Source organism: Cygnus olor, chromosome 32, assembly GCF_009769625.2.
Source record: "Cygnus olor isolate bCygOlo1 chromosome 32, bCygOlo1.pri.v2, whole genome shotgun sequence".
NCBI classification, from domain to species: Eukaryota; Metazoa; Chordata; class Aves; order Anseriformes; family Anatidae; genus Cygnus; species Cygnus olor.
This window is the reverse complement of record NC_054089.1, coordinates 658,039-685,860: the sequence shown is the minus strand read 5'-3', so window position 1 is coordinate 685,860 and position 27,822 is coordinate 658,039. Positions and strand designations below refer to the sequence as shown.

The following is a 27,822-nucleotide window of genomic DNA, read 5'->3' as shown; positions in this document are numbered from 1 at the left end:
CCTTCCCCCACTCCCTCACCTTTCCTGATGGCATACCAGCTGCCTGCAGCCAGGAGGTCGAGGCCGACGGCCGCCACTGCCAGCGCCGTGCGTGTGGAGAGGGCGTGCAGGATCCGGGCATGGGGAGGTGACACCACACGGAGAAAACACTGGAGCACAGCTGTGGTACCTGGCTGAGCAGAAGTTGTGTTGAGTTGGAGAGCAGGAGCCAGGAGATCCCCTGGAGGAGACACAGCAGTGAAGGTCTGCCACAGGGCAGAGCTCACAGTGGTTGGGCTTCAAAGTGCCCTGGGTTTGGGAGGGAAGGTCTCACGAGTACCTGGGGAGCTGCAGATAGCCTGGGAGGTCAAGCGGGCAGCTGTGCCAAGGGGCAGAGAGGGACTTGCTGGAGAGGCAGTGTCCAGATTGATCCAGATGCCCCTGCCCACATCCTCACTGCTAAGCAGGCACCATCACACCTGCATGTTCTCATGCTGTCTCTCTTCAATATCCCCTCGAACAATGCCAATCCCAATGCCAGTCCCACTCCCAATCCCAATCCCAATCCCATTTTCTGTGGATTTCTTGTTCCAGGTATGTCCCAAAGCTCTGTAAAGAATCCAGCAGTCCTAGAGTCTCAGAGCAACACTCCAGACAATTTATGGTGCTGGAGAAGTGTGCCTATGCTCAGATCTGCATCATAGCTGGAGGAAGCAATTCCAATCCTGCCTTGCCCAAAACAACTCTGCCCCACACTGCGGCACGCCTGCCCCGCACACGCTGTCCCCATCCTTCCCTGTGCCCACCACAGGCCTGTCCTGCCCCCAGCAGCAGCCCTCCAGCCCTCAGACCCCACGCCCAGCAATGCCCCAACTCACAGAGCACCAGCAGCAGGACGGCAGGGCCAGAAGGAGACAGCCTTGCCCATGGCGCCTGCCCCAGCATCTTTTGGGGCGCTGCTTTTGGGGAGCACCATCTGCTTCAGGTGTCTGCTTTGCTCTGAGCTGGGGACGGTGGGACAGAGGCTTGCAGTGCAGCTGGGACCTGTGCTGTGGGCTTTCTGTGGCCGCCTGAGCCTTGCCCACAGACAGACACTCTGACCAGCCAGGCCATGCCTCATCACATGCTGCGTCTTTTTCATGTGCGGAGCCCCCACTTTAAGTTACAGATACTAAGACACTTCACCACACATTATTTTTACTTGTATTTCAGGGGCAGCATCCTCCCTGCAAAGCCCTACTGGACTTTGACTCCAGCCAGCTTTAGCCCCTTGACTGACAGCTCCCATGGCACCAGAAAACATCAGCAGCCTTTCTGAAAACTTTTTAGCTCATTCTCCTTGCACGTGCTTGCTAATTGTAAGCCAGCCTCTGTACTGTTGTTCCTTTTACACCGCTACACAGCCTGAGCCCCTCTGCCTGCCAGCGGCTCCATGGGGAGACCTGGTGCTGCAGCCCTGTGTCCTGTGCAGAAGAGGATCAGTCACAAGCCAGGACTTGGGGGTGTCTGGCAAGGAGGCAATGGCTCCTTCATCCAAATCAATGCCTTTTCTGCTCTTTCTGAGTGCACCTGGAAACCTGCTTTGTGCTGTACAACAAAAGTAGGGGTGCAGTTCTGTGGGGGCTGCAATAACTGTGGGACTTGATGGGCATGGGTCAGGTAGGGGTGAGCAATTTTGTTTTCATCACTTTTTTTTTTTTTTCCATTTTGCTTAATATACCGTATTTATGTCAACCCATGAATTTCCTAAATTTTGCCACCTTGATTCAATTGCCGTGATCCCACCTGGGGTTTGGAGACACTGGCTCCTTTCCTCAGTCTATGCCTTTTATGACCTTTCCTAGTGCATCTGCAACGACACTTCGTGCTATACAAAAAAGAGGGCCTGGGGTGGGAAGGACAGTTCTGCTGGGGTTGCCATTGCTCTGGGACTGGATGAGCATGGTTCAGATATTGGTGACCAGTTGCGTTTTCATCACCCTCCCCCCCTTTTTTTTTTTTTTCCCCTTTTGCTTACTATACTGTAGTTATTTCAACCCATGAATTTCCTAACTTTTGCCCTCTTGATTCTTTTGCCCTGATCCCACTGGGGTTTGGCTGAGTAAGTGGCTCTGTGCTGCTCCCCTGCCCACTGGATTTAAAGCACAACTGCCCTATTTGGCATCCCACATGGGGCTGCGAGGGTTGAGATAACAGCAGATTGGTCCAGTAAATTTATTTAAGACTACTCTGTTCTATTTCTATAGCAGGTACTTTTGGGGATGATGGTGCATTTGCTTTCGATGTAGTTTTATGTGATGTGTCCCATGCTCCTTCTTTTTCTCTAGATCAGATACAAGAGCTTGTGAAAGGCTGACTGGCTCTCTGGGTTTGTTGTGCTGTGCAGCACTTGGTTTCCTTCTAAGGTTAAATCTAAATTTCCCCTCTTTAAGTTTAAACCCATTCCCTTTTCCCTGTCATTGTCTGCCAAGCAAAAACTTGATCTCCATCTTTTTTCTAAGCCCGTGTTAGGCAACGAAAAGCTGTAATGAGGTCATTTATTGGCCTTATGTTTTAGGGTAATTTGTTTCCTTTTTTCCTTAATATACTCTAGTTATATCAACCGAAAAATTTCCTAACTTTTGCCGTCTTCATTCTCTTGCCCATATCCCACAGGGGTTTGGTTGAGTGCTGCTGGGGGCTGCTTGCCTGCTGACTGGATTTAATCAACTGCCCTTTTTGGAACCCTACTTGTGGCTTCAAGGGTTGAGATCATGACAGGTTTGACTTGAAGGCTGTAGAGAAATCTCATCTTTATTCAGCTTGTTTCCCATCCTGCTCAGGATGGTGATGCATTTCCTTTTGGCGTTTTTTTATGTGATGTGTCCCATGCTCCTTCTTTTGCGGTAGATCAGATGCAAGAGCGTGTGAAAGGCTGTTTGGCTTTCTGAGTTTGCTGTGCTATGCAGCCCTTGGTGATATCTTGCCTTAGACAATCTTGATAAAAGCAGTGGCCGTGAGTCTACTCTGGCAGATGGGCTCTGTGTTCCTCTCCTTCTTGCTTTTTGGGAACTTTCTGTTAGAGACAGTTAACATCTACAAATATACCTTGTCTCCTCCAAGGGGCAAGTGGAGGAGGAAACAAGGAGTGCCACCTTCCCCTTCTTCTCCTGCAGACCTGTTCCAATAGCTCTTGACTAGTCTGAACCTCCTTGGGGAACTAATGTACTCCTGGTACTATGTCTCCAGCACGTGTTCTGGGCTTTTCCAAAGGCTAAATGTCTATTTCTGAGTCTAAGTAAGGGACATGTGCCCAGGCGGTGTGGTTATGGATAGCAAGGTGAGTGGGAGAACAACGTTCACTTGCAGTGCTTTGGGACTTCACCCCTGAACAAGAGTGTGATACTGACGATCTGAGTGAATGTTGGAAAAAAGGATGTCGTTACCGTGGCAATCAAAAAGTGACCCATAATCACAGAATCACAGAATGTTAGGGGTTGGATGGGACCTTGAAGGTTCATCTAGTCCAATCCCCCTGCAGGAGCAGGAACACCTAGATAGGTCACACAGGAATGCGTCCAGGTGGGTTTTGAATGTCTCCAGAGAAGGAGACTCCACAACCCCCCTGGGCATCCTGTTCCAGTGTTCTGTCACCCTCACCATGAAAAAGTTTCTTCTCATATTTAGGTAGAACATCCTATGTTCCAGCTTGCACCCGTTGCCTCTTGTCCTATAATTACATGTCACCGAGAAGAGCCTGGCTCCATTCTCCTGACACTCACCCTTTACATATTTCTAAACATTGATAAGGTCACCCCTCAGTGTGCTCTTCTCCAAGCTAAAGAGACCCGGCTCCCTCAGTCTTTCCTCATAAGGGAGATGCTCCACTCCCTTCATCACCTTCGTGGCTCAGCGCTGGACTCTCTCAAGCAGTTCCCTGTCCTTTTGAACTGTGGGGCCCAGAACTGGATGCAATATTTCAGATGCGGTCTCACCAGGGCAGAGTAGAGCGGGAGGAGAACCTCTCTTGACCTACTAGCCACATCCCTTCTGATACACCCCAGGAGGCCATTGGCCTTCTTGGCCACAAAGGCACGGTTCTGGCTCATGGTCATCCCGCTGTCCACCAGGAACCCTAGGTCCCCTTCCCCTGTACTGCTCTCCAACTGCTCAGTCCCCAACTTGTACCGGTGTCTGGGGTTGTTCTTGCTCAGATGCAGGACTTTACACTTGCCCTTGTTACATTTCATTACGTTTCTCCCCACCCAATTCTTCATCCTGTCTAGGTCTCGCTGGATGGCAGCACAGCCTTCCGGCATGTCAGCCACTCCTCCCAGTTTAGTGTCATCAGCAAACTTGCTGACAGTGCGCTCCATTCCCTCATCCAAGACATTGATGAATATATTGACTAGTACTGGTCCCAGTACCGACCCTTGAGGGACTCCACTAGATACAGGCCTCCAACTCGACTCCATCCCATTGACCACAACGCTCTGGCTCCTTCCCTTCAGCCAGATGACAGTCCACCTCCCTACCCGATCGTCCAGACCACACTTCTCCAGTTTAGCTGCGACGATGCTGTGGGAGACGGTGTCAAAGGCTTTACTGAAATCAAGATAGACCACATCCAGTGCTTTACCATCATCTATCCACCCGGCTATATCCTCATAAAAGTCTCTCAGTTCGGTCAAGCACGACTTCCCCTTGGTGAAGCCGTGTTGACTGCCCCTAATGACCCTTTTGTCCTTGATATGACTAGAGACAACACCAAGGATAAGTTGTTCCATCACCTTTGCAGGGATGGAGGTGAGGCTGACCGGTCTATAGTTACATGGGTCATCCTTCTTTCCCTTTTTGAAGACTGGAGTGACATTTGCTTTCCTCCAGTCCTCAGGCACTGGTCCTGATGCCCATGACTTCCCAAAGATGATGGAGAGTGGCCTAGCAATGACTTCCGCCAGCTCCCACAGCACCCACGGGAGCATCCTATCATGACCCATGGATTTATGTATGTCTGGAGTTATTTTTCTTCTAAACAAAACCACATCTGCAGTGCACACACCTATTGGCACACACATGCAAGCACATCCCTGCAGTGCTATCTGTCCCTATATGTCCAAAAGTGCCTCTGTGTGGGTGCACGGAAGAGCAGCCCTGTGACTTTATCATGCAGTTTAGGTATACATATTTTCCACTGAGCACAGGGAGATGGTTTCACATGAGGAAAAACCACTGACACACTCACAATATTACTTGGTATACCTGATATATTTTAAGAGGCATTAATTTATTACAAACAGAGATATGAGTCCTTCACCCTCTTGGCTAGACACACACAGCCATTCCCTGTGACAGCAAACCCCAAAGAAGCCCAAAGTGCACCCCCCAGCCCCACCTTACAGCTGTAGGAGCCCTCTGCAAGAGAGCAAAGGGAGCCATGGGCAAGGCTCCTGTGCCCTTGCCCTGTGGCAGCGCTATCAGGTCTGGGGGCGGGTCACCGTGGCATATGTCGTGGTGTCACTCATCCGTTGCACGGGAGGAGGCTTTGGGGGGAAAAGAAAGCCCTGTTACTTCAGCTGCTGACTGTGAGCCCTGCACAACGAGCAGGCACCAGGCTGCAGGAGTGCAGAAAGGAGCTGTGCACAGCTGTGCCACGATTCACCCTGTCCCGTCGAACGTGGGCGATGGTGGAGTCTGTAGGGGAAAAAATACAAACCATGAGCCCTTGCTGTCTGTTGGAGGGGGACTGAGACCCATGCTGTCTTTTGGCATCAGCTGCCTGGGGTCAGCACACAGTGCCCGGCCACATTTCCCCTCCCATCACCCTGATCTGGGACATGCATTAAGCAGCATTGGAGCAGAGATGTTGAGGTTTTGGTGTATTTCCACCATTCTGTGGCATCTCCTCTCTTTGCACAGCCAGCACACCTTGCGAGCTACTCTGTGCAGGTGTGGGAAAACAAGGTCGTGCTGCAACAAGCTAGGTGCACGTCAGGTGGGGATATATCTATAGCCTGTCGCCCAACCACAACATTCTCCCTTGGCTGCTGCCTGTGGTTTCAGAGCGAGCTATTTTTTCCCCAGCAGTGCAAGTACACAGGCACAGCCTTCACTGCTACACTGTGCTTTGTGCAGCTCTTGAAGCAGAAATGCCTCTGAAGAGAACTGAAGAAAGGACAAAAGCAGAGGCTGGAGTGGGGGAATTACAGCCTGGGACAGGAACGGGTGGGAAAGGACCACCCCCAAGCAAATGGGCTTTGTCCCTGGGAGCACTGGGATGCTGCCATGTACTTTGTGCAGTCGCACGCGCTCTGCATGCAAGGAAGAAGCAGGATGTGAGGAACTGGAGAGAAACGTGCCCTTGATGAATGGGCAGGGATTTTCTATGTCCCAGTGGGAAATGAAGTGGTGGGATTCCACGTGAGATTGTACGGGCAGGGATGCCCATGGTCAGAGTGGTGTATGGCTTCCCCGAGGGAGTAGGTAGTACTCACATGTGACTTCGCCCTGGTCTGTGTTTTCCATCTGTGGACTGTCAACGTGCTGCTGCCTGGAGAGGAATGGAATGGTTCTGGGGTGTGCTTTTGTGGTGAGGGGTCACATGAGAAACGCACTTGGGTGGTGCTTTCCTACATCATGTGGTGAGCTGGAGTGCAGCAAATAGCAAGCCCCATCCTCCCTGCCTCCAGCACAGGGAATGCAGTCACACACACCAACAACACTGCCCCTGGCCAAGGAGCACCCCAGGGCCCCGCCATGCCCACGACTCCCTCCTGCAAACCCCCCAGCCAGGAGCCCTTGGTGCTCACCTTGGGCATCTCCCTCTGCAGGCACCTGCAAGAAGAACAGTGGCTGAGGTGCGCAGGCCAAGTTGCTGCCCAGCCCTGGCTCCCATCTTGGGACTGGGGGACGAAGGCTGAAGCTCCCCAGCTCCCTCAGCAGCCTCCCCAGCTGGGCTGCCCACAGCCATCGCCCCCACGCACCGTCTGCACCAGCTACGCACACCCAGGTCCCCCCCACCGCCTTTCCCACTGCACCAACCCCGCAGCAGGACCCCCATGGCCTCAGCCTTTCCCCCCACCTTCCCCCACTCCCTCACCTTTCCTGATGGTAAACCAGCTGCCTGCAGCCAGGAGGACGAGGCCGACGGCCGCCACTGCCAGTGCTGTGCCTGTGGGGAGGGCGTGCGGGAGCCGGGCATGGGGAGCTGTGGGAGAGAGGGTGTGAGGGCAGTGGGGTGTGATATGGAGAGGCAGGGAGCAGGACGTGCCCCTGCAGCCGGCACACCTCCTTCCTGATGAAGCTCCTGCATGGCCCCATGCCCTGGAGACAGCAGCCTGGCGGGTCTGAGCCCCATGGTGGGGGCTGTGGGGCTGTAGGAGGGAATCACCTGGGGATATTGTCCCTGCTGGGGATGTGGAGGCATTGCCTGGCAAGAGAAAGGGACAGGATGAGTGTCTGCAGGGTAATGACAGCCAGCTTCATCCCCAGGGGAGGCATGCAAGTGCCTGAGACTGCTCTGCTAACATGGGTCCCCAAGGATCCGGTGTGTAAATGCGCTCTTGATTTATTTAGAACCGAATGGCAGAGGTGTGGCTCTGGACCCTCCGGGGCACAGAGGGTTTTGCTTAGAGGGAGTGAGACCTGGCACACTCCCACACCACTGCCCGTGCCCCTGCTGCTGGGTCCTTGCTGGCAAGGCACCTTCCAACCCCTGTATCTCAACCAGCCCCTCTGTGATTTCCTCCCTGTGGCCATCCCAAGCCCCTTTCTGCTGGTTTGGTGTTTCAGGTAGAGATCCCTGGATCCCAAAGCATTCTAACATTTTTCTGTTGTCACAATATGACTCCAGCCCCCATTTTAGAGCCATAAATGTAGTCTCCTTCTTCACACATAGGTAACTGCCCAGCTCATGACAATCATCCCACTTGGCCTGCCATAAGCTCATCGATGTACAGAGCAGACCTTGGGGCATCCCTGGCTCAGCCCAGGATCCATCGACATCCCCAGCCAGCCCTTGTTCTCTGTCCCTGGGCCCTGAAGAGTGCCAGTATCTGCAATAAATGTGATGGAGCAGGAACAGGGGGACCCCTTGAGAGCAGCTCTCTCTCTAGGGGCTGCCTCTGAGGCGAGGGAACACTCCCATGGGGGAATCACCCCAGAGCCATGCCCTGCCTGCTGCAGCACACAGTTCTAGCCTCAGCGCAGCCATGTGGTGGCAAGTGCCTCCGTCCCTTCTGACCCCTCCAGCCCAGGGCCGTGTCTCACCGAGGACATCCAGGATGCGGCCAGCACTGAGGGCTGAGCTCCTCACTTGGTTCCTGCCATTGTTGACTTGGTACCCACACGTGTATGTCCCCTTGCTCCCCCGGGTGATGTCTAAAATGACGGTGTAGCTCAGCTGCCATGGTTGCCATTTCAGGCTGTGTGCCTCCATCCTGTCCTTGCAGAATACAATTTGGGAAGGCACGGAAGAGCCATCAATGGTGCAGCGAAGTGAAACCAATTCCCCCTCCTGTGCGCTGGAGGTGTTCAGGAAGAGGGCTGGAGCCGGGAGGTCACCTGGAAGAGACAGCGCAGGGATTCCCTGGGCAGCGTTAGTGATGCAAAGATGCAGAGATGTAAAGCAAATGGTGAAAAGTCTCCTGTCAAGGGATTAACACGTGGAGAACAAACCCCCTCTGCCTTCCCATATCAATCACCACACCCACACACACCTCCCCTCTGCCACCCATCCCCACGCTCCGCTCCCCCTCACCTGGGGAGCTGCAGACGTCCTGGGTGGTCAAGACAGCACCTGCAGCACGGGGCACAGAGAGCTTTGCTTAGAGGAGCAGTGTCCCAGCTCATCCATGTTTCCCTACCCACATCCTCAGTTCTGCACCCTTGACACCTCGAAGATTACATCCTTCACATTCTTGGTCTCTCTTCCTTCATAAAATATTAAGATCATTTCGTCTCAATGGTTTTCATACTCAGGGTGGAGTTCCCAGGTTCCCTACACCATTCAGCATCTGGCAGGTCTCTCTATAGGTTCCCAGTTACATTGAAGAACTTTGATAAACACACTTTATGCTCAAATCTGCAACATAGCTGGAGGAAGCAATCGCCATCCTGCCTTCACCAAAGCAACTCTGCACCACAATGCTGCATGCCTGCCCCGCACCAATCCTCCCTTGTGCCCAACACGGGCCTGTCCTGCCCCCATCAGCAGCCCTCCAGCCCTCAGACCCCACGCCCAGCAATGCCCCAACTCACAGAGTGCCAGCAGCAGGATGGCAGGGCCAGAAGGAGACAGCCTTGCCCATGGCGCCTGCCCCAGCATCTTTTGGGGCGCTGCTTTTGGGGAGCACCGTCTGCTTCAGGTGTCTGCTTTGCTCTGAGCTGGGGGCGGTGGGACAGAGGCTTGCAGTGCAGCTGGGACCTGTGCTGTGGGCTTTCTGTGGCCACCTGAGCCTGGCCCACACTAAGCGGCTCTCACATTTGAGAGGGCCCTGCCACAGACACTGCTACATCCGCTGTTTTTGTTGAGCCCCTGTTTTATTTCTGTTCTCTCAGACAACACAGTGTCTTGTTTTAACAAGTGAAAACAGAATTTACAGAATATGAAGAACTCTCAGGGAGTCTCAGCTGGGGCTATACTGCTGGCAGTACAGCACTGTGGGACCGTTCTGTACCCACTGGTCTTCAACTCTCTTGGGCATGACCACCCATCACTCTTCTGTTTTCACTTGGAGCATCGTGGGCTTCTGATCCTCAATAGCCCTGCTCCAGAAGTCCAGAGGACGACATCGGCTTTCTCCTGGTCTTTCCTGCCAGAGGCTCCCGGCCAGGCCTTGTTCCCCGCCTGCAGTGTGAAACACCAGTGGCACAGCTGGGCCTGTATGCAGGGGTCCAAGGGCTCTCACCACAGCCTTTTGGACACACACTTTGATCTCTTCCAAGGGGTTTTGTTGCTCAGGACCCCACTTCAAAGTGCTCTTCTTTCAGGTTACTCAATAGGGAGGGCTCAGAAGCTCACTACAACCTGCAATATGCCTTCTCCAGAATCCCACAAGGCCTAGGAAAACTTGCGTTTCTTTCTTGACAGCTGGTGGGCACACAGTTGTTACCTCATTGACCTCACCCATTGGGATGTAGCAACATCCATCCTGCCTTTTTACACCCAAGAACCACATTTCCTGGGAAACTCCCTTGACTTTACCCTGGTCAAGGGCAAAACCAGCCTTCAGGAGAATTTGGATGATTTTCTTCCCTTTCTCAAAGACTTCCTCTGCTTTGCTGCCCCACATGAGGGTGCCATCAATGCACTGCAGGTGCTCAGGAGCTTCCCCTTGTTCCACAGCCATCTGCATTACTCCATGGTAAATGGCAGGGCTGTGTTTCCAACCCTGGCACCATCCATTCCAGGTGTACTGGACGCCCGTCCAAGGGAAAGCAAACTGTGGCCTGCACTCTGCAGCTGTATTGGGTTTACGTGGCCAGGGTTTGGTAGCGGGGGGCTGCAGAGGTGGCGTCGGTGAGAAGTCCAGAAGCTGCCCCCTATTTGAAAAGGGCCAGTGTCAGACTGCTCCAAAGGGACCTGCTGCAGGCCAAAGACGAGCCAAAAGCGATGTTGAGATATGCTCTCTCCTCTGTGAGAGCAGATTTAAGAAAGGGAAAAATCTGCTGCACAACAACAGCTGACAGAGGGAGAAGCGAGAACCAGCCCTGCAGCCCTCAAGGTCAGTGCAGCAGGAGGGCAGGAGGTGCTCCAGGCACGCAGCACAAGTTCCCCTGCGGCCTGTGGAGAGGCCCCTGGTGGAGCAGGCTGTCCCCCTGCACCCATGGGTCCCACATGGAGCAGATCTCCACACTGCAGCCCGTGGAGGAGCCCTCGGTGGAGCAGGTGGCTGTGGTCTGGAGAAGGCTGTGGCTGGAGAAGGCGTCCAAGGGAAAGCAAACTGTGGCCTGCACTCTGCAGCTGTATTGGGCGTATGTGGCAAGGGTTTGGTAGGGGGAGGCTGCAGAGGTGGACTCAGAGCAGAAGCTGCCCCCTATTTGAAAAGGGCCAGTTTCAGACTGCTCCAAAGGGACCTGCTGCAGGCCAAAGCTGAGCCAATAAGGCACATTTTTTGTACCTCTGCGAGAGCATATTTTAGAAAGGGAAAAATCTGCTGCACAACAACAGGTGGCAGAGGGAGGAGTGAGAACCAGCCCTGCAGCCCTCAAGGTCAGTGCAGCAGGAGGGCAGGAGATGCTCCAGGCACACAGCACAAGTTCCCCTGCGGCCTGTGGAGAGCCCCCAGTGGAGCAGGTGGCTGTGGCCTGGAGGAGGCTGCAGCCCATGGAGAGCCCCCGCAGGAGTAGGCCCTGGGCCGGAGCTGCAGCCTGTGGAGAGAAGCCCACGCAGGAGCAGGGGGTCTGCGGGGAGCTGCCACCTGTGCGAGACCCATGATGGAGCAGATCTTGAAGAGCTGCTGCCTGTGGGAAGCCCACCCAGGGTCAGGTTGGAAGGACGGCATCCTGGGGGAGGTACCCCCCGTTGGAGCAGGGGCAGAGAGTGACTGTGGAGGAGCAGAGGAGACGAAGTGTTACGGACTGACCGCAGCCCCCATTCCTCGTTCCCCTGCACCACTCGGAGGGAGGAGGTGGAAGAAGGTGGATGTTGGGAAGGTATTTTTATTTGCTTTTTCTTCTTTTCTTTGTTTCTCACTGCTCTAGCTTGCTAATAATAAGAGGTAATGAATTTTATTAATCTCCCTATGGTGAGTTTGTTTTGCCTGGTACAATAAACCTGGAGTGATCTCCCTGTTCTTATTTGGACCCTTGATCCCTTTTCATTGTATTTTCACCCCCTTTCCGTTATAGGAGGGGGAGTGAGAGATCAGTTATAGTGGAGCTTCCTGTCCAGGTGAGTGAAACCAGAAGGCAGGGACAGGGGCTGCAGCAAGGAAGGTGTCCCCTTGATGAAGGAGGGTCAGGAGGGGCAATGCTTCAGCCAAATAAGCAAAGAGAAGGCCGTGGACCCTGCTAGGAGGCACCCCCAAGTGCTGAAGGAGCTGGCAGATGTCATTGTGAGGCCACTCTCCATCATCGTTGATGGGCCAAGGCGAGTGGGATAAGGGCCTGAAGACTGGAGGGAAGCAAACATCACTGCTTCTTCCTGAATGGCAAGAAGGAGACCTGGGGAAGTAGAGGCCAGTCAGATCACCTCCATCCCTGGAAGGTGAGGGAACAGTTCATTGGGTAAAACATTTCCCGGCACTTGGAGGACAGGCAAATCATCAGGAGTAGCCAGCAGGAATTCAGCAAGAGGAGGCTATGCTTGGCCAACCCAACAACCTTCTATGATGAAACGACTGTCCTGGTAGATGAGGGAAGAGCATGGATCTTGGAATGGAAGGACTCTGACACTGTCTACCCTAACATCCTCATAGAGAAGTTACTGATATCTGGCCTGAATGAGCAGACACTGGGGTGGACTGAAAACTGACAGAATGGCAGAACCTGAAGCAAGGTGATCAGTGCTGCAAAGTCTGGTTGAAGGCTGCTGACTAGTGGTGTACTCCAGGGACCCAAATTACGTCCAATTCCATTCCACATCTGCATTACTCTCAGGATGCTGGGGCAGAGGTTACCTTCGGCAAATTTGCAGCTGACACCAAAATGGGGATTCACTCACCAAGGAGGGTTGGTGGATGTATGGGAATGGGGGAGTAGGTTCCTGCACCCAGCTCTGTATATTCCCTTCCAGGAAATGTATTGTGGAGGCTTGTGCTGTGAAACATGCATGCATGGGCCTGAAGGAAGCTGAGGGACAAGTGCTTTGATGAGGGCATGGGAGGTGAGGGACTGTCCTTGCAGGAAGGAGCCTGAAACCCACCTCCCCTCCAGCTCTGCATCCAAGCAGCTCTTGCTGAGTTTTGACCCCGTGTTCCTTTCCCCTATTCCCTCCATGCAGTCATGCAGCCTCGTGCCTCCCAGCTGAGCAGCTCCTCTTCTGCCTGCACCCATCTTGCCCTGGAGTCCCCCACTGCACACCAAGGCCCCAGATGCCAGCACTGGGAGCTGCACTGTGGGGACACCTTGGCTCTTTTCAGGTATTGGTGTGGGATGGCTAAAACCCCATTGTGCAAGGCTGGGGATGGGCTGTGGGTGTGGGGGCCAGCCATGCTGAGACCCCATCCCCACCTGCCCCACAGCTGGATGCCCCCGTGCACAACGTCCCTGCTCAGGGCTGTCTCCTGGGGATGGCGCGTTGACAGCCAGAAGCCCTGGCACAGGGATGGGTGGGTGTGGGGTGCAGAGGGCCAGGCGTGGCCACCCCCTGGACCTCTGCATGGCCTCAGCCATCCTCACATCGGCACTTTTCCATGCCACATCTGCCAGGGCAATGCCAGCAGGTAGGGGAACACTTGGGTGGCAGGGCACAGGGAACAGCAGCTCCCTCGCAAGACATATGGCCCCACACAGCAGTCATACAGGAGCTCTCCCAGCTCTGCTCACTGGCTTCCCTCTCAAATACAGAGCAGCAACATCAGCTGGTGCATTCTGAACCAAGCCTTTATAACTCGCCTCCCACAGGACCAGTACCCACCAAGGTGCTTCCACACAGGGCACCGTAACCACCTGGAGATGTGCCCATTGCGACCGGCACCACCTTGGGCATAGGGAGGTGCTGAAGTGATGCAGGAGCTGCAGAGCATGGCTGCCTGGGGGTGCAGCCGTTACTCCATCCCCTCGTGTTCTCCTGATATGCAGAGGTGGATCCCACGATGGAGATGTGATTCTGTGAGCAGGGGGTGAAGCCACATGAGTGCTGGGGTTGAACGCAGCTGGGAGGGTGCGCGATCCGATGGCAATCCTTGATGTGAGCAGAGAGCAGGGGCTGAGCCAAGGGAAGCAGAGCAGTGGCAGCACATCCCTTGGGCATGCTGCCCCAGCTGCCTTGAGCCCAACGGCAGCGGGAGCCTGGCCACAGTGGGGGTCATGCGCTGAGCATGGGGGAGCAGGCTGGGGTCAGCATGGAGCCCAGGAGGACATCAGAGCACCATGGGGCCAGGGACGTCTCCAGGCTGCCTGGCCCCGCTGGCACCGTGGCTCCATCTCTCCAGGAGGAGGGTGATGATGGGGGCAGACAGCAGCAGGAGCAGGCTGAGGGCAGAGCGCAGGATCCAGACCTCCAGGGGCATGGCTGGCCCTGCAAGAGACGAGGGTCACAGTGTGGCCAAGGCAAGCCGTGGAGGACGGCTGTGCTGGGAATGGCTGATGAGCAACGTCTCACCTCTGGAAGGGAGCTCGGCCTTGTGAGAGGGGCTGCTGCCTGTGGAAGACATGATCATGCTGTGAGTTTATCAAGCCCTGTGTTGGGACAATCCCAGATGCTGAGCAGACCCTAAGCTCATGTCTTGATTCCTTTAGCAAACGGGAACGTAAGCAAGCCTTTGCATATAAGTTCCCAGACAGAGGTTTTTAAAAGTTAGATGGACAGCTTGTAGTGGTAATGGCACAGCCCAGGGTCCATTGACATCCCCGGCACTTGTTCTCACTGCACAGCCCCATCTCTGCTGCAGAGGTGGTGCTGCAGGGACAGGGATACCCTTGACAGCAGCTTTATCTCTAGGGGCTGCCTTGGAGGAGAGGGAACACTCCCGACGGGGAACCACTCCAGAGCCATGCCCTGCCTGCTGCAGCACACAGCTCCAAACTCAGTGGTGTCCCAGTCCCTTCGGTCCCCACTGCCCTGGGCTGTGTCTCACCTGGCACAGACAGGGTCCAGGGAGCACTGAGAGCAGAGCTCCTCACCCAGTTTCTCTTGTTCTTTTGCTGGTATCCACATGTGTATGTCCCAGCACTTCTCGAGGTGATGTTCAGGACCAGAGCGTAGATGAACCTTCCCTGCTGGGCTTTCAAGCTGAACTCCTCCAGCCCATTCTTGCAGAAGACAACTCGTGTAGCAGGAAACTGAGCATCAATTGCACACTGAATGAAAACAATTTCCCCCTCCTGGGCACCGGAAGCGTTGAGGAACAGGACTGGAGTCTGGTCGTTACCTGGAGAGAAGGCACAGGGATTCCTTAGGGAAGTGTTAGTGATTGCCGGGTGGCAAAGCCAACTGCATGCCAAGGCTGGAAGAGTCTGCTCTCCTGGGGTTTACAGGGGGAGTTGTGAGGGAATAATCCCCTTCTCTCTTTCCATCTCCTTCCCCAGGACACGTTCATTTTCGGGACCCACCTCCATGCTCCCGCAATCCTGTGGAGCTGCAGATGTCCTGGGTGTTCACGCCAGCACCTGCAGCATGGGGCAGAGAGGGCTTTGCTTAGAGGGGCAGTGATCTTCTGCCTTCCCCAAAACAACGATGCCCCACACTGCTGCACGCCTGCCCCGCACACCCTATCCCCATCCTCCCCTGTGCCCACCACAGGCCTGTCCTGCACCCAGCAGCAGACCTCCAGCCCTCAGCCCACACGCCCAGCAATGCCCCAACTCACAGAGCACCAGCAGCAGGACGGCAGGGCCAGAAGGAGACAGCCTTGCCCATGGCGCCTGCCCCAGCATCTTTTGGGGTGCTGCTTTTGGGGAGCACCATCTGCTTCAGGTGTCTGCTTTGCTCTGAGCTGGGGACGGTGGGACAGAGGCTTGCAGTGCAGCTGGGACCTGTGCTGTGGGCTTTCTGTGGCCGCCTGAGCCTGGCCCACAGCCAGAGGCTCTCATCAGCAAGGGCCCTGCCTCAGCCCCTGCTGTATCCGCTGTATTTTGAGAGCCCCCGCTGTTATTTCTGTCCTCTCACATACCGCAACTCATGCTGTTTTTACGTGTATCTCAAGGGCACTATTCTTCCTACAGAGGCTTCATGCCTGTTTTCCCCTTGCCATAATTGACTCATAGTTTTGCAGCTCTCCATCAGGCTAGCAAACATCTACAGCGTCTCCCAAATCTTTTTCCATCCCTTCCACACCCATGTGGGCCCAGCACTGCTGCATCCCCTGCCGATGCTCAGCCCCTCTACTCTAGTTGCTTGTTCAAGGCTGTGCAGCCTGAGCCCCTCTGTCTGCCAGCAGCTCCATGGGGAGACCTGGTGCTGCAGCCTGTGTCCCGTGCAGGAAGGGGGTTACTTAAGCACCATGTCTTGGGGGTGTCTGGCAAGGAGGCACTGGCTCCTTTCCCCAAATCTCTGCCTTTCCTGCCCTTTTTGAGTGTACCTGGAAACACGCTCCTTGCTGTTGAAAAAAGTGTACTTTGGGCACTACAATAAAAACAGGGAGCCATTCTGCAGGGGATGCCATTGCTGTGCCACTGGGTGGTCATGAGCCAGCTAGTGGTGAGCAATTACATTTTACCTCTCTCCTTTTTGGCCTTTTGTTGTTTTTTTTTTCCTCTTTCCTTACCTGATGGTTTTATTTTGCTGGGCTGCAGAATTCCACCACAACCGCTCTCTCACTTCCCCTCATCAGAAGACAGAGATAAGAAAGTGTGTTGGAAAGAACAAAACAGGCTCTGGCTATCTCAACAGGCTATTTCAACAGGGTTGAGATAAGGATGATTGAATTAAAGGGAACAAGAAGAGGGGAAAAACAGCCAGAGGCCATGCTGAGAATGGAGAGAGAAAAAGAAATCATTCTCTACTTCCCATCAATGAGCAATGTTGGACCATGTGTGGGGAAGCAAGGCCTCGATATGTGTAGCACTTGTTTGGGAGGACAGGCTTATTCATAACGAGAGACCCATATCTACCCATGAATTTCCTAACTTTTGCCCTCTTCATTTTCTTGACCTGATCCCACTGGTGTTTGGCTGGGCAAGCAGCTTTGTTCTGCTTGCCTGCCCACTGGATTTAAACCTCAATTGCTCTGTTTGGCACACTACTTGGGGCTGCAAGGGTTGAGATAACCACAGATTTGGGCAGGAAATTTACAGAAGACTCCTCTTTGTTCTATTTGTTTAACAAGTACTTTTTGGGATGTTGATGTATTTGCACTAGATGATCTTTCAAGGTCCCTAGCACACCCTAACATTCTGTGATTCTGTGATTCTGTTGATTCTGTGCTACCAGAGCACTGCCAGAGAAGCAAGGCCCACTCCCCTCCCCTCAGTAGTCTGTACCCAGGGTTCCACTGTGCCTTGAGACCACCAACCAGACAACTTTGCCCACTCTTTGCCAGTTGGGATCATTTGAGCCTCCAGTGCAGACAACGGTTAGCATCCGCCTGTCCCTCCAGAAATACAGAGGGGTTCTGCCACCGATAACCTGATGGCAGTAGGGTCCTCTGTGTATCACTGCCTACCAGAGCCTCGCACTCCCATGGGTCTCATGTGCAAGGCCTTTGCATCCACACTGTCCAGTCAATGCTGGTGACCGTTTTCTCCACATGGCTGGTGGCAAGGCCCTTCCAGTCTTGCTCAGAGTGGCCATTATTTCGTTCCAACAAAAGCAAACCAGAGGGTGGCCTATCAATGACTTCTGCCAGCTCCCTCAGCACCCTTGGGTGCATCGCAACATGACCCATGAATTTATGGATGATCAGCTTGCTTAACAGTCCTCCACCTTCTCTTTATCTTCTGTCACCAGGGCACCCACCTCATTCATCAGTGTACCTCCATTGCCTCTAGTGTTACTTTTATCTGCAATGTATTTGAAGAAGATCTTTCTGTTGTCCTTGAACCCTCTTGCAAGGTTTAATTCTAAGGAGGCCTTAGTTTTCCTAGTTGCCTCCCTACATCCTCTGAGAACAGTCTTATGTTCCTCCTAAGTGGCCAGACCCTGTTTCCATGATCTGTAGTCTCTCCTCTTCCACTTGAGTTTGCCCAGCAGTTCCCTCTTTAACCGTGCAGGTCTCCTGGCTCTCGTTCCTGACTTCCTTCCTGTTAGGATGCTTGGATCTTGAGCTGGGAAGAAGCACTCCTTGAACACTAACCAACTGTCGTGGTCCCCTTACCTTTAAGTACCTTGTCCAACCAGCCCCTCCTTGTTAGTGAGGACAAGATCCAGCAGTGCTCCTCTCTTAGTTGGCACATCCATCATTTGCATCAGGAAGTTATCATCAGTGCACTGGAGGAACCTCCTGGACTGCAGATGGCTGGCTGAGTAGGCCTTCCAGCAAATGTCAGGGTAGTTGAAATCCCCCACAATAACCAGTGCTTGTGATCATGAGGCTGCTCTCAGCTGCTTGTAGAAGGCCTCGTCAGCTTCCTCATTCTGGTCTGGTGGCCTGTAACAGACACCCACAACAGCATCCCCCATGCCAGCCTGCCCCTTAATTCTCACCCCCAGACTCTCAACTCGCTCCTCATCTGCCCTTGGACTGTACTCAATACAAAGGAGTTGCTCTCTCACATGAAGAGTAACTCTGCCACCTCGCCTTGCTGGCCTGTCTTCCTGAGCAGGACATAGCCATCCATGACCACATTCCAGCCATGTGAGCTGTCCCACCATGTCTCTGTAATTGCCACCAGATCACAGTCTCCTGACCAAACACGGATTTCTAACTCCTCCTGTTTATTCCCCATGCTATGTGCATTGGTGTCCAGGCACTTCAGGGAGCGAGCTGAGCATGCCAACTTCACCCCATGGGGGTGGGAGGCCTCCTGGTCTTCATCGCTGTGAGGCCACTGCCCCACTTGTGCAAGCCCAGCTGCAACCCCATCTCCCTTCAGATCTAGTTTAAAGCTCTCCAAATGAGCCCTGCTGATTGCTGTCTCAGCATCCTTTTGCCTCTGTGAGATAAACCTTTCCCAAGTATTACTGTCAGGCCTGGTGTCTTATAAACCCAGCCATTACCAAACAACCCAAAGCCAAGGCTGTAGCACCAGTCATGAAGCCAAGCATTTATGGACCGGATCCTTCTATTCCATCCCACGTCACCACCCCAGATTGGAAGGAGGGAAGAGAAAGGGAGGATGCTGACCCTGAGATACAGGTAAAAACAGCCTCCAAAAAACTGAGTCATACCATGGACTGTTAAAGACAGCATTGGGACCATTGAGTGCAGGGGCACAGAAGCACTGGGCTGGACGTTTTTCAGAAGCCACTTGGCCGCTTAACAGCAGAGCATCTTGCAAGCGGCCTGGTGCTGCCCAAAGAAAGGCCCTACCTCCTGTGGGATGGAAGTCCCTGCAGTGCCCGTTAGTAGTAGGCAATGAACTGCATTAATCTCTCTTATGCTGAGTCTCTTTTTTCTGTGCTGGTAACAGGTGAGTGATCTTCCTGCCCTTATCTCAGTGCACAAATCTTCTTTCCACCAGAGTTTCTCCCCTGTTCCTCCGAGGAAGGGGATTGAGAGAGCAGCGTGGGGGAGCTCAGGTGCCATCAGGGTGAAGCCTCTGCCTTTCCTGGTTGTTGTGTGGTCGCCTGAGGGTCAAAGTTGGGTGCAGATCGCTCCCAGAGTGCTGTACTGGCAGCGGTATGGCCCCAGCTGAGGCTCCTTTAGTGTTCTTCATAAGGTGATTCACTGACAGGATGAAGGAGAAACCTGCCCACAGCCTTGGCAACTGCCCCAGAGCTCTGAAGTCACTTTGGCCTTGGTTCAGGAGTCCCCTGACCCCATCATTTGTGCAGTCATTGAAGAGAAGTGGAGTGAAGTGTTCGGAAGCGGGCAAAGCTGAGTGGGGGGGTAAGGGGCAGGAGGGCTTTGCAGGGGCGATGCTGCCCCTGAGACATAGGTAAAAACAGAGCACGATGCGGTGTGTGAGAGCACAGAAATAATAGCAGGGGCTCAACAAAAGCAGCGGATGTAGCAGGGGCTGAGGCAGGGCCCCACTCATAAGAGTCTCTGGCTGTGGGCCAGGCTCAGGCGGCCACAGAAAGCCCACAGCACAGGTCCCAGCTGCACTGCAAGCCTCTGTCCCACCGTCCCCAGCTCAGAGCAAAGCAGACACCTGAAGCAGACGGTGCTCCCCAAAAGCAGCACCCCAAAAGATGCTGGGGCAGGCGCCATGGGCAAGGCTGTCTCCTTCTGGCCCTGCCGTCCTGCTGCTGGCGCTCTGTGAGTTGGGGCATTGCTGGGTGTGGGGTCTGAGGGCTGGAGGGCTGCTGCTGGGTGCAGGACAGGCCCGAGGTGGGCACAGGGGAGGATGGGGACAGCGTGTGTGGGGCAGGCGTGCAGCATTGTGGGGCAGAGTTGCTTTGGGGAATGCAGGATGGGGATTGCTTCCTCCAGCTATGATACAGATCTGAGCTAGGGGCACACTTCTCCAGTACTAAAAGTTTGTCTGGATCCTTTGTGTGATATTTTCAGGATGCGGAATGCCTTAGAGATTGTGGTGACTGGAATATAAATACATGCAAAAGAGTCTTGAGTGGTACGAGGGGTGGAGATGCAGCAAATCCAAATTGGATATTTGCAGCTGGGAAGTCCCCTGTTCAGGCAGGACTGAGCAATGGGGACGTGGGCAGGGAGATGAAAGTGAACCGAGTCACTGCCCCTCTAAGCAAAGCGCTCTCTGCCCTGTGCTGCAGGTGCTGGCGTGACGACCCAGGACATCTGCAGCTCCCCAGGATTGCAGGAGCATGGAGGTGAGTCCTGAAAATGAACGTGTCCTGGGGAAGGAGATGGGAAGAGAGAAGGGGATTATTCCTTCACAATTCCCCCTGTAAACCCCAGGAGAGCAGACTCTTCCAGCCTTGGCATGCAGTTGGTTTTGCCACCCGGCAATCACTAACGCTTCCTGGGGAATCCCTGTGCCTTCTCTCCAGGTAACGACCAGACTCCAGTCCTGTACCTCAATGCTTCCAGTGCCCAGGAGGGGGAAATTGTTTTCATTCAGTGTGCAATTGATGCTCAGTTTCCTGCTACACGAGTTGCCTTCTGCAAGAATGGGCTGGAGGAGTTCAGCCTGAAAGCCCAACAGGGGAGGGTCATCTACACTCTAGTCCTGAACATCACCTCGAGAAGTGCCGGGACGTACACGTGTGGATACCAGCAGAGGAATGAGAGTAACTGGGTGAGGAACTCTGCTCTCAGTGCTCCCTGGACTCTGTCTGTGCCAGGTGAGACACGGCCCCAGGGCAGTGGGGATCGAAAGGACGGGGACACTGCTGGCTCTGGAGCTGTGTCCTACAGCAGGCAGGGCATGGCTCTGGGGTGGTTCCCCCTTGGGAGTGTTCCCCCTCCTACATGGCAGCCCCTAGAGAGAGAGCTGCTCTCAAGGGGTGTGGGAAAGGAATTCGCAGGTGGCTTTGTGCTCTTTCACACGCCCCTGAATTAGAGATAATGAGGAAACAAGCGGTAGAACCAAAAACTTGAGCAAGGTCGAGATAAAGTGAGTTAGCTACAGTGTTAAAGATGAGCTTTGGGCAGTGGCCAATTGCTGGCTGGCTCGAGGAGCGTGTCTGAGGATCTCTAACCAATTGTATGGCAGATTCGGGCTCCTGCACAGTGCGTGGGGCTATAGGGAAAGTATATGTAGTAGTGAAAAAGGGCAATAAACGTTCAAGAGCCATCAGGAGTCCATGTCCTCCATCCCTTCAAAGGGGTCCCCCTGTCCCTGCAGCACCACCTCTGCAGCAGAGATGGGACTACACAACAAATATACATTGTGAGGCAGACGATGGCATGTGTCCTGAAATGCTTAGGACGCTCAGGAATAGTGTGGTTTTGGCACTTTTACACCTCCCCTGGGGATGGTGCAGGCTGTCGGTGGGGGGATGTGCCCATGGGGCTGAGGCTCATTCTGGGAAGGAGCGGAGTGCGCTGCAGATGCTCAGCCTGTCCCTTTCTCCTGCCAGGCAGTGTGGCCAGCTTCCCAGCAGGACCGTCAGCCCCAGGTGAGTGATTCCCTCCTACACCCCCAGGGACCACACTATGGGGCTCAGGGCTGCCAGGCTGCTGCCCCCAGGGCATGGGGCCATGCAGGAGCTTCACCAGGCAGGAGATGTGCTGACTGCATGAGCACATCCTGCTCCCTGCCTCTCCCCATCACCACCCGCTGCCCTCACACCATCTGTCCCCCAGCTCCCCAGGCCCGGCTCCCACACGCCCTCTCCACAGGCACGGCCCTGGCAGTGGCGGCCGTCATCCTCGTCCTCCTGGCTGCAGGCAGCTGGTTTGCCATCAGGAAAGGTGAGGGAGTGGGGGAAGGTGGGGGGAAAGGCTGAGGCCATGGGGGTCCTGCTGCGGGGCTGGTGCAGTGGGAAAGGCAGTGGGGGGGTCCTGGGGGTGCACAGCTGGGGCAGATGGTGTGTGGGGGTGCTGGCTGTGGGCAGCCCAGCTGGGGAGGCTGCTGAGGGAGCTGGGGAGCTTCAGCCTTCGTCCCCCAGCCCCGAGATGGGAGCCAGGGCTGGGCAGCAACTTGGCCTGCACACCTCAGCCACTGCTCTTCTTGCAGGTGCCTGCAGAGGGAGATGCCCAAGGTGAACACCAAGAGCTCCTGGCTGGGGGGTTTGCAGGAGGGAGTCGGGGGCACTCCAGAGCCCTGGGGTGCTCTCCTTCTCAGCACACACACAGCCCAGAACCAGGGGGTTTGTGGAAGTGTTGCTGAGGACCTTCAGCACCTTTTCTCTCTGCTCTCTCTATGCCTCTCCATGGTGCTGGCAGTGCTGAGGACCCTTCTGCTGACCCCAGCGATTACTGTAAGTGCCAGTCCCTTCTTCACCCTTCTCCTCTAGGCACTGTGTGAAGTGGTGATGCCTTTGCCATGGCAAGCTGTGGCCGTGGGGCAGTTGTGCTGGGGGATGGGGAAGCCCTACCTGCTGCGTGTGGCTGGACACTAACTCAGGTTCTCCCTCCAGATGCCAACGTGGATGAGATGGGCAGAGTGAAGGTGAGTTCAGCCCAAGCCCAGCCTTGCAGGCTGAGCGTGCACATGATGGCTGCAAGAGGGCAGGCTGTTGGAGAGCAAATGCAAGCCAAAAGTGCATCCGATGGCAGGCGCCTGGGAGCTTCCTGTGGCTGTGTACTGGCTGAATCCCCCTCCTTCCATGCTCCCAGCATTTCCGCATGTTTGGGCACCAGGAGAGCAAGGCTGGTTCTGGCTTGTGTTTTGCAGCTCTCTCAAGCCATCTGCTCTCAACACCCACTGGATGCCAAAAGCTGAGCAACTGAGAGGCGATGCAGCTGGTTCTTTGAGAGAGGCAGAGAACACTGCGGAAAGCCCGGCCGACCTGCCAGCTGTCAATAAAGGCACCCCAAACAGAAAGGAGCTGGTGTAGTTCTTCTCAGCAAGGTCTGTCTGCAAGGTGCTTCACATCCCTTCAGATCGACACCACCACCCCTTTGTGTCTCGGTGTCTGTCTGTCTGCTCCGTCCCATTCCCTATGTGGCTGCATGAGACGGAGGTGCCATCAGGAACACAAAGTTAGAGATGTTTATTTGTCATCTGAGCAAAACCACATCTGCAATGCACACACCGATTGGCACACACATGCGAGCACATCCCTGCAGTGCTATCTGTCCCTGTAGGTCCAAATGTGCATCTCTGTGGGTGGATAGAAGAGCACCCCTGTGTCTTTATCGTGTAGTTGAAGTATACACGTCTTCCACTGAGCACAGGGAGATGTTTTCACTCAGTGAAGAAACGTCGATACACTCACAGTATCATTTTGTATAGCTGATGTATATTAGAGGTCTTAATGTATCGCAAAGAGAGAAATGAGTCCCACCTCCTCTTGGCTAGACACACACAGCATTTCCCTGTGAAAGCAAACCCCAAAGAAGCCCAAAGTGAACCCCCCAGCCCCACCTTACAGCTACAAGAGCCCTCTGCAAGAGAGCAAAGGGAGCCATGGGCAAGGCTCCTCTGCCCTTGCCCTGTGGCAGCACTATCGGGTCTGGGTGCGGGTCACCGTGGCATATGTCGTGGTGTTGCTCATCTGCTGCACGGGAGAAGGCTTTAGGGGGAAAAGAAAGCCCTGTTACTTCAGCTGCTGACTGTGAGCCCTGCACAACGAGCGGGCACCAGGCTGCAGGAGTGCAGAAAGGAGCTGTGCACAGCTGTGCCATGACTCACCCTGTCCCGTCGAACATGGGCAATGGTGGAGTCTGTGGGGGAAAAAGTACAAACCATGAGCCTTTGCTGCCTGTTGGTGGAGGGCTCAGACCCACCCTGGCTTTGGGCATCAGCTGCCTGGGGTCAGCACTCAATGCCTGGCCCCATTTCCCCTCCCTTCCCCCTGATCTTGGATGTGCATTAAGCAGCATTGGAACAGAGATGTTGAGGTTTTGGTGCATTTCCACCTTTCTGTGGCATCTTACATAAGTGTTACGAGGAGCGGCTGAGGGAGCTGGAATTGTTCAGCCTGGAGAAGAGGAGGCTCAGGGGCGACCTTATCGCTCTCTACAGGTACCTTAAAGGAGGCTGTAGCTAGGTAGGGGTTGGTCTATTCTCCCACATGCCCAAGGATAGGACGAGGGGGAATGGGCTAAAGCTGCGCCAGGGGAGGTTTAGGTTGGATATTAGGAAGAACTTTTTTACTGAAAGGGTTGTTAGGCATTGGAATGGGCTGCCCAGGAAAGTGGTTGAGTCACCATCCCTGGAGGTCTTTAAAAGACATTTAGATGTAGAGCTTAGTGATATGGTTTAGTGGAGGACTTGTTAGTGTTAGGTCAGAGGTTGGACTAGGTGATCTTGGAGGTCTCTTTCCACCTAGACAATTCTGTGATTCTGTGATCTCCTCTCTTTGCACAGTCAGCGCACCTTGCGAGCTGCTCTGTGCAGGTGTGGGAAGGCAAGGTCGTGCTGCAACTCGAGCGAGGTGCATGTAGGGTGGGGATATATCTATAGCCTGTCGCCCAGCCACAATATCCTCCCGTGGCTGCTGCCTGTGGTTTCAGAGCGAGCTATAAGATATTTTGCCCAGCAGTGCAAGTACACAGCCACAGCCTTCACTGCTACACTGTGCTTTGTGCAGCTCTTGAAGCAGAAATGCCTCTGAAGAGAACTGAAGAAAGGAGAAAAGCAGAGGCTGGAGTGGAGGAATTACAGCCTGGGACCGGAACGGGTGGGAAAGGACCACCCCCAAGCAAATGGGCTTTGTCCCTGGGAGCACTGGGATGCTGCCATGTCCCTTGTGCAGCCGCACGCACTCTGCATGCAAGGAAGAAGTGGGACGTGAGGTGCTGGAGAGAAACCTGGCCTTGAAGAACGGGCAGGGATTTTGCATGTCCCAGTGGGAAATGAAGTGGTGGGATTGCATGTAGAGGTGCACGGGATGCCTATGGGCAGAGGCAGCTTGTGGCTTCCCCCGAGGGAGGAGGTAGTACTCACACTGGACTTCTCCGGAGTCGGTGTTTTCCATCTGTGGGCTGTCAATGTGCTGCTGCCTGCAGAGGAATAGGAATGGTTCTGGGGTGTGCAAGTCCAGGAGTTGGACTTGATGATCCTTCTGGGTCCCTTCCAACTCAGGATATTCTATGATTCTATGATATGCGGAGGAGGGTACATGAGGCTTTTGCACTTTGGTGTTGCTTTCCTACATCTGACATTGAAGTGGAGTGCAACCCAGAGTAAGCCCCGTCCTTCGTGCCTTCAGCACAGGGAATGCCCCTGGCCAAGGAGCACCCCAGGGCCCCGCCATGCCCACGACTCCCTCCTGCAAACCCCCCAGCCAGGAGCCCTTGGTGCTCACCTTGGGCATCTCCCTCTGCAGGCACCTGCAAGAAGAACAGTGGCTGAGGTGCGCAGGCCAAGTTGCTGCCCAGCCCTGGCTCCCATCTCGGGGCTGGGGGATGAAGGCTGAAGCTCCCCAGCTCCCTCAGCAGCCTCCCCAGCTGGGCTGCCCACAGCCAACGCCCCCACGCACCGTCTGCCCCAGCTGCGCACCCCCAGGTCCCCCCCACTGCCTTTCCCACTGCACCAGCCCCACAGCAGGACCCCCATGGCCTCAGCCTTTCTCCCCGCCTTCCCCCACTCCCTCACCTTTCCTGATGGCAAACCAGCTGCCTGCAGCCAGGAGGACGAGGATGACAGCTGCCACTGCCAGCGCCGTGCCTGTGGGGAGGGCGTGCGGGAGCCGGGCATGGGGAGCTGTGGGAGAGAGGGTGTGAGGGCAGCGGGGTGTGATGGGGAGAGGCAGGGATCAGGACGTGCCCATGCAGCCGGCACACCCGCATTCTCGTCCTCACCTGGGGAGCTGTGGATGTCCTGGGTTGTCTCACCAGCACTTGAACCTTGGAGCAAAGTGGGTTTTTGTTAGTGGGGCCAAGACGTGGCGCACCACCACACCCGAGCTCATTTTCTTACTGTTTGTTCTTGCTGAGCAGGCACCTTTCTGCCCCTGTGTCTCAAACCAGCACCACTGTGGTGTCCCTTCTGGAGCCATCCCACACTATCGCTGACGGACAGGCTATAGCCTATCTGATGACAATCACCCCACTTTCCCTGCATTAGGCTCATCAACGTACAGGGCAGACCTTGGAGCATCCCTGGCTCAACCCAGGGTCCATCAACATCGCCAGCTCTTGCTCTGTGTGCATGGGCCCTGCACAGCCCCATGTCTCAGCCGAGGCGCTGCTGCAGGGACAGGGGCAGCCCTTGAGAGCAGCTCTCTCTCTATAGGGGCTCCCTTGGAGGGGAGGGAACCCTCCTGAGGGGGCACCACCCCAGAGCCATGCCCTGCCTGCTGCAGCACACAGCTCCAGCCTCAGCAGTGTTTCTAACCCTTCTGCCCTCACCACCTTGGGGCCGTGTCTCACCTGGCACAGACAGGGTCCAGGGAGCACTGAGAGCAGAGTTCCTCACCCAGTTGCTCTTGTTCTTTTGCTGGTACCCACATGTGTACGTCCCAGCACTTCTCGAGGTGATGTTCAGGACTAGAGCATAGATGAGCCTTCCCTGCTGGGCTTTCAAGCTGAACTCCTCCAATCCATTCTTGCAGAAGACAACTCGCGTAGCAGGAAACTGAACATTAATGACACAATGAACCAAAACTGTTTCCCCCTCCTGGGCACTGGAAGCATTGAGGAACAGGACTGGAGCCTGGTTGTTACCTGGAGAGAAGGCACAGGGATTCCTCAGGGAAGCGTTAGTGATTGTAGGGTGGCAAAGCCAACTGCATGCCAAGGCTGGAAGTGACTGCTCTCCTGGGGTTTACAGGGGGAATTGTGAGGGAATAATCCCCTTCTCTCTTCCCATCTCCTTCCCCAGGACATATTCATTTTTGGGACCCACCTCCATGCTCCCGCAATCCTGTGGAGCTGCAGATGTCCTGGGTGTTCACGCCAGCACCTGCAGCATGGGGCAGAGAGGGCTTTGCTTGGAGGGGCAGTGACCTCCTGCCTTCCCCAAAACAGCGATGCCCCACAGTGTTGCACGCCTGCCCCACACACGCTGTCCCCATCCTCCCCTGTGCCCACCACAGGCCTGTCCTGCACCCAGCAGCAGCCCTCCAGCCCTCAGACCCACGCCCAGCAATGTCCCAACTCACAGAGCGCCAGCAGCAGGACGGCAGGGCCAGAAGGAGACAGCCTTGCCCATGGCGCCTGCCCCAGCATCTTTTGAGGCGCTGCTTTTGGGGAGCACCGTCTGCTTCAGGTGTCTGCTTTGCTCTGAGCTGGGGACGGTGGGACAGAGGCTTGCAGTGCAGCTGGGACCTGTGCTGTGGGCTTTCTGTGGCCGCCTGAGCCTGGCCCACAGGCAGAGACTCTTATGAGTGGGGCCCTGCCTCAGCCCCTGCTACATCCGCTGCTTTTGTTGAGCCCCCACTGTTATTTCTGTCCTCTCACACACCGCAACCCTCTGTTTTTACGTGTATCTCAAGGGCAGTATTCTTCCTACAGAGGCCTCCTGCCCCTTTTTCTCTTGCCAGTTTTGTCTCATAGTTTTGCATCTCTCCATCAGGCTAGCAAACATCTGCAGCGTCTCCCAAATCCTTTTCCATCCCTTCCACACCCATGTGGGCCCAGCACTGCTGCATCCCCTGCCGATGCTCAGCCCCTGTACTCTTGTTGC

General features: G+C 54.9%; 3 long non-coding RNA genes across 3 annotated transcripts; all 3 read right to left on the bottom strand.

The window, feature by feature from the left end:
* Positions 1 to 132: 132 nt before the first annotated feature.
* On the bottom strand, positions 133 to 15,510 carry LOC121062566. Its single transcript, XR_005815608.1, has 3 exons — positions 15,432 to 15,510; positions 320 to 358; positions 133 to 220 (listed from the first exon to the last, which is right to left on the bottom strand). It is a non-coding gene; the product is annotated as an uncharacterized LOC121062566 (long non-coding RNA).
* Positions 15,511 to 24,969: 9,459 nt separating this feature from the next.
* On the bottom strand, positions 24,970 to 25,834 carry LOC121062567. The gene is made up of 3 exons (XR_005815609.1): positions 25,792 to 25,834; positions 25,502 to 25,526; positions 24,970 to 25,196 (listed from the first exon to the last, which is right to left on the bottom strand). It is a non-coding gene; the product is annotated as an uncharacterized LOC121062567 (long non-coding RNA).
* Positions 25,835 to 25,844: 10 nt separating this feature from the next.
* On the bottom strand, positions 25,845 to 26,609 carry LOC121062573. The gene is made up of 3 exons (XR_005815617.1): positions 26,568 to 26,609; positions 25,998 to 26,042; positions 25,845 to 25,899 (listed from the first exon to the last, which is right to left on the bottom strand). It is a non-coding gene; the product is annotated as an uncharacterized LOC121062573 (long non-coding RNA).
* Positions 26,610 to 27,822: the final 1,213 nt, after the last annotated feature.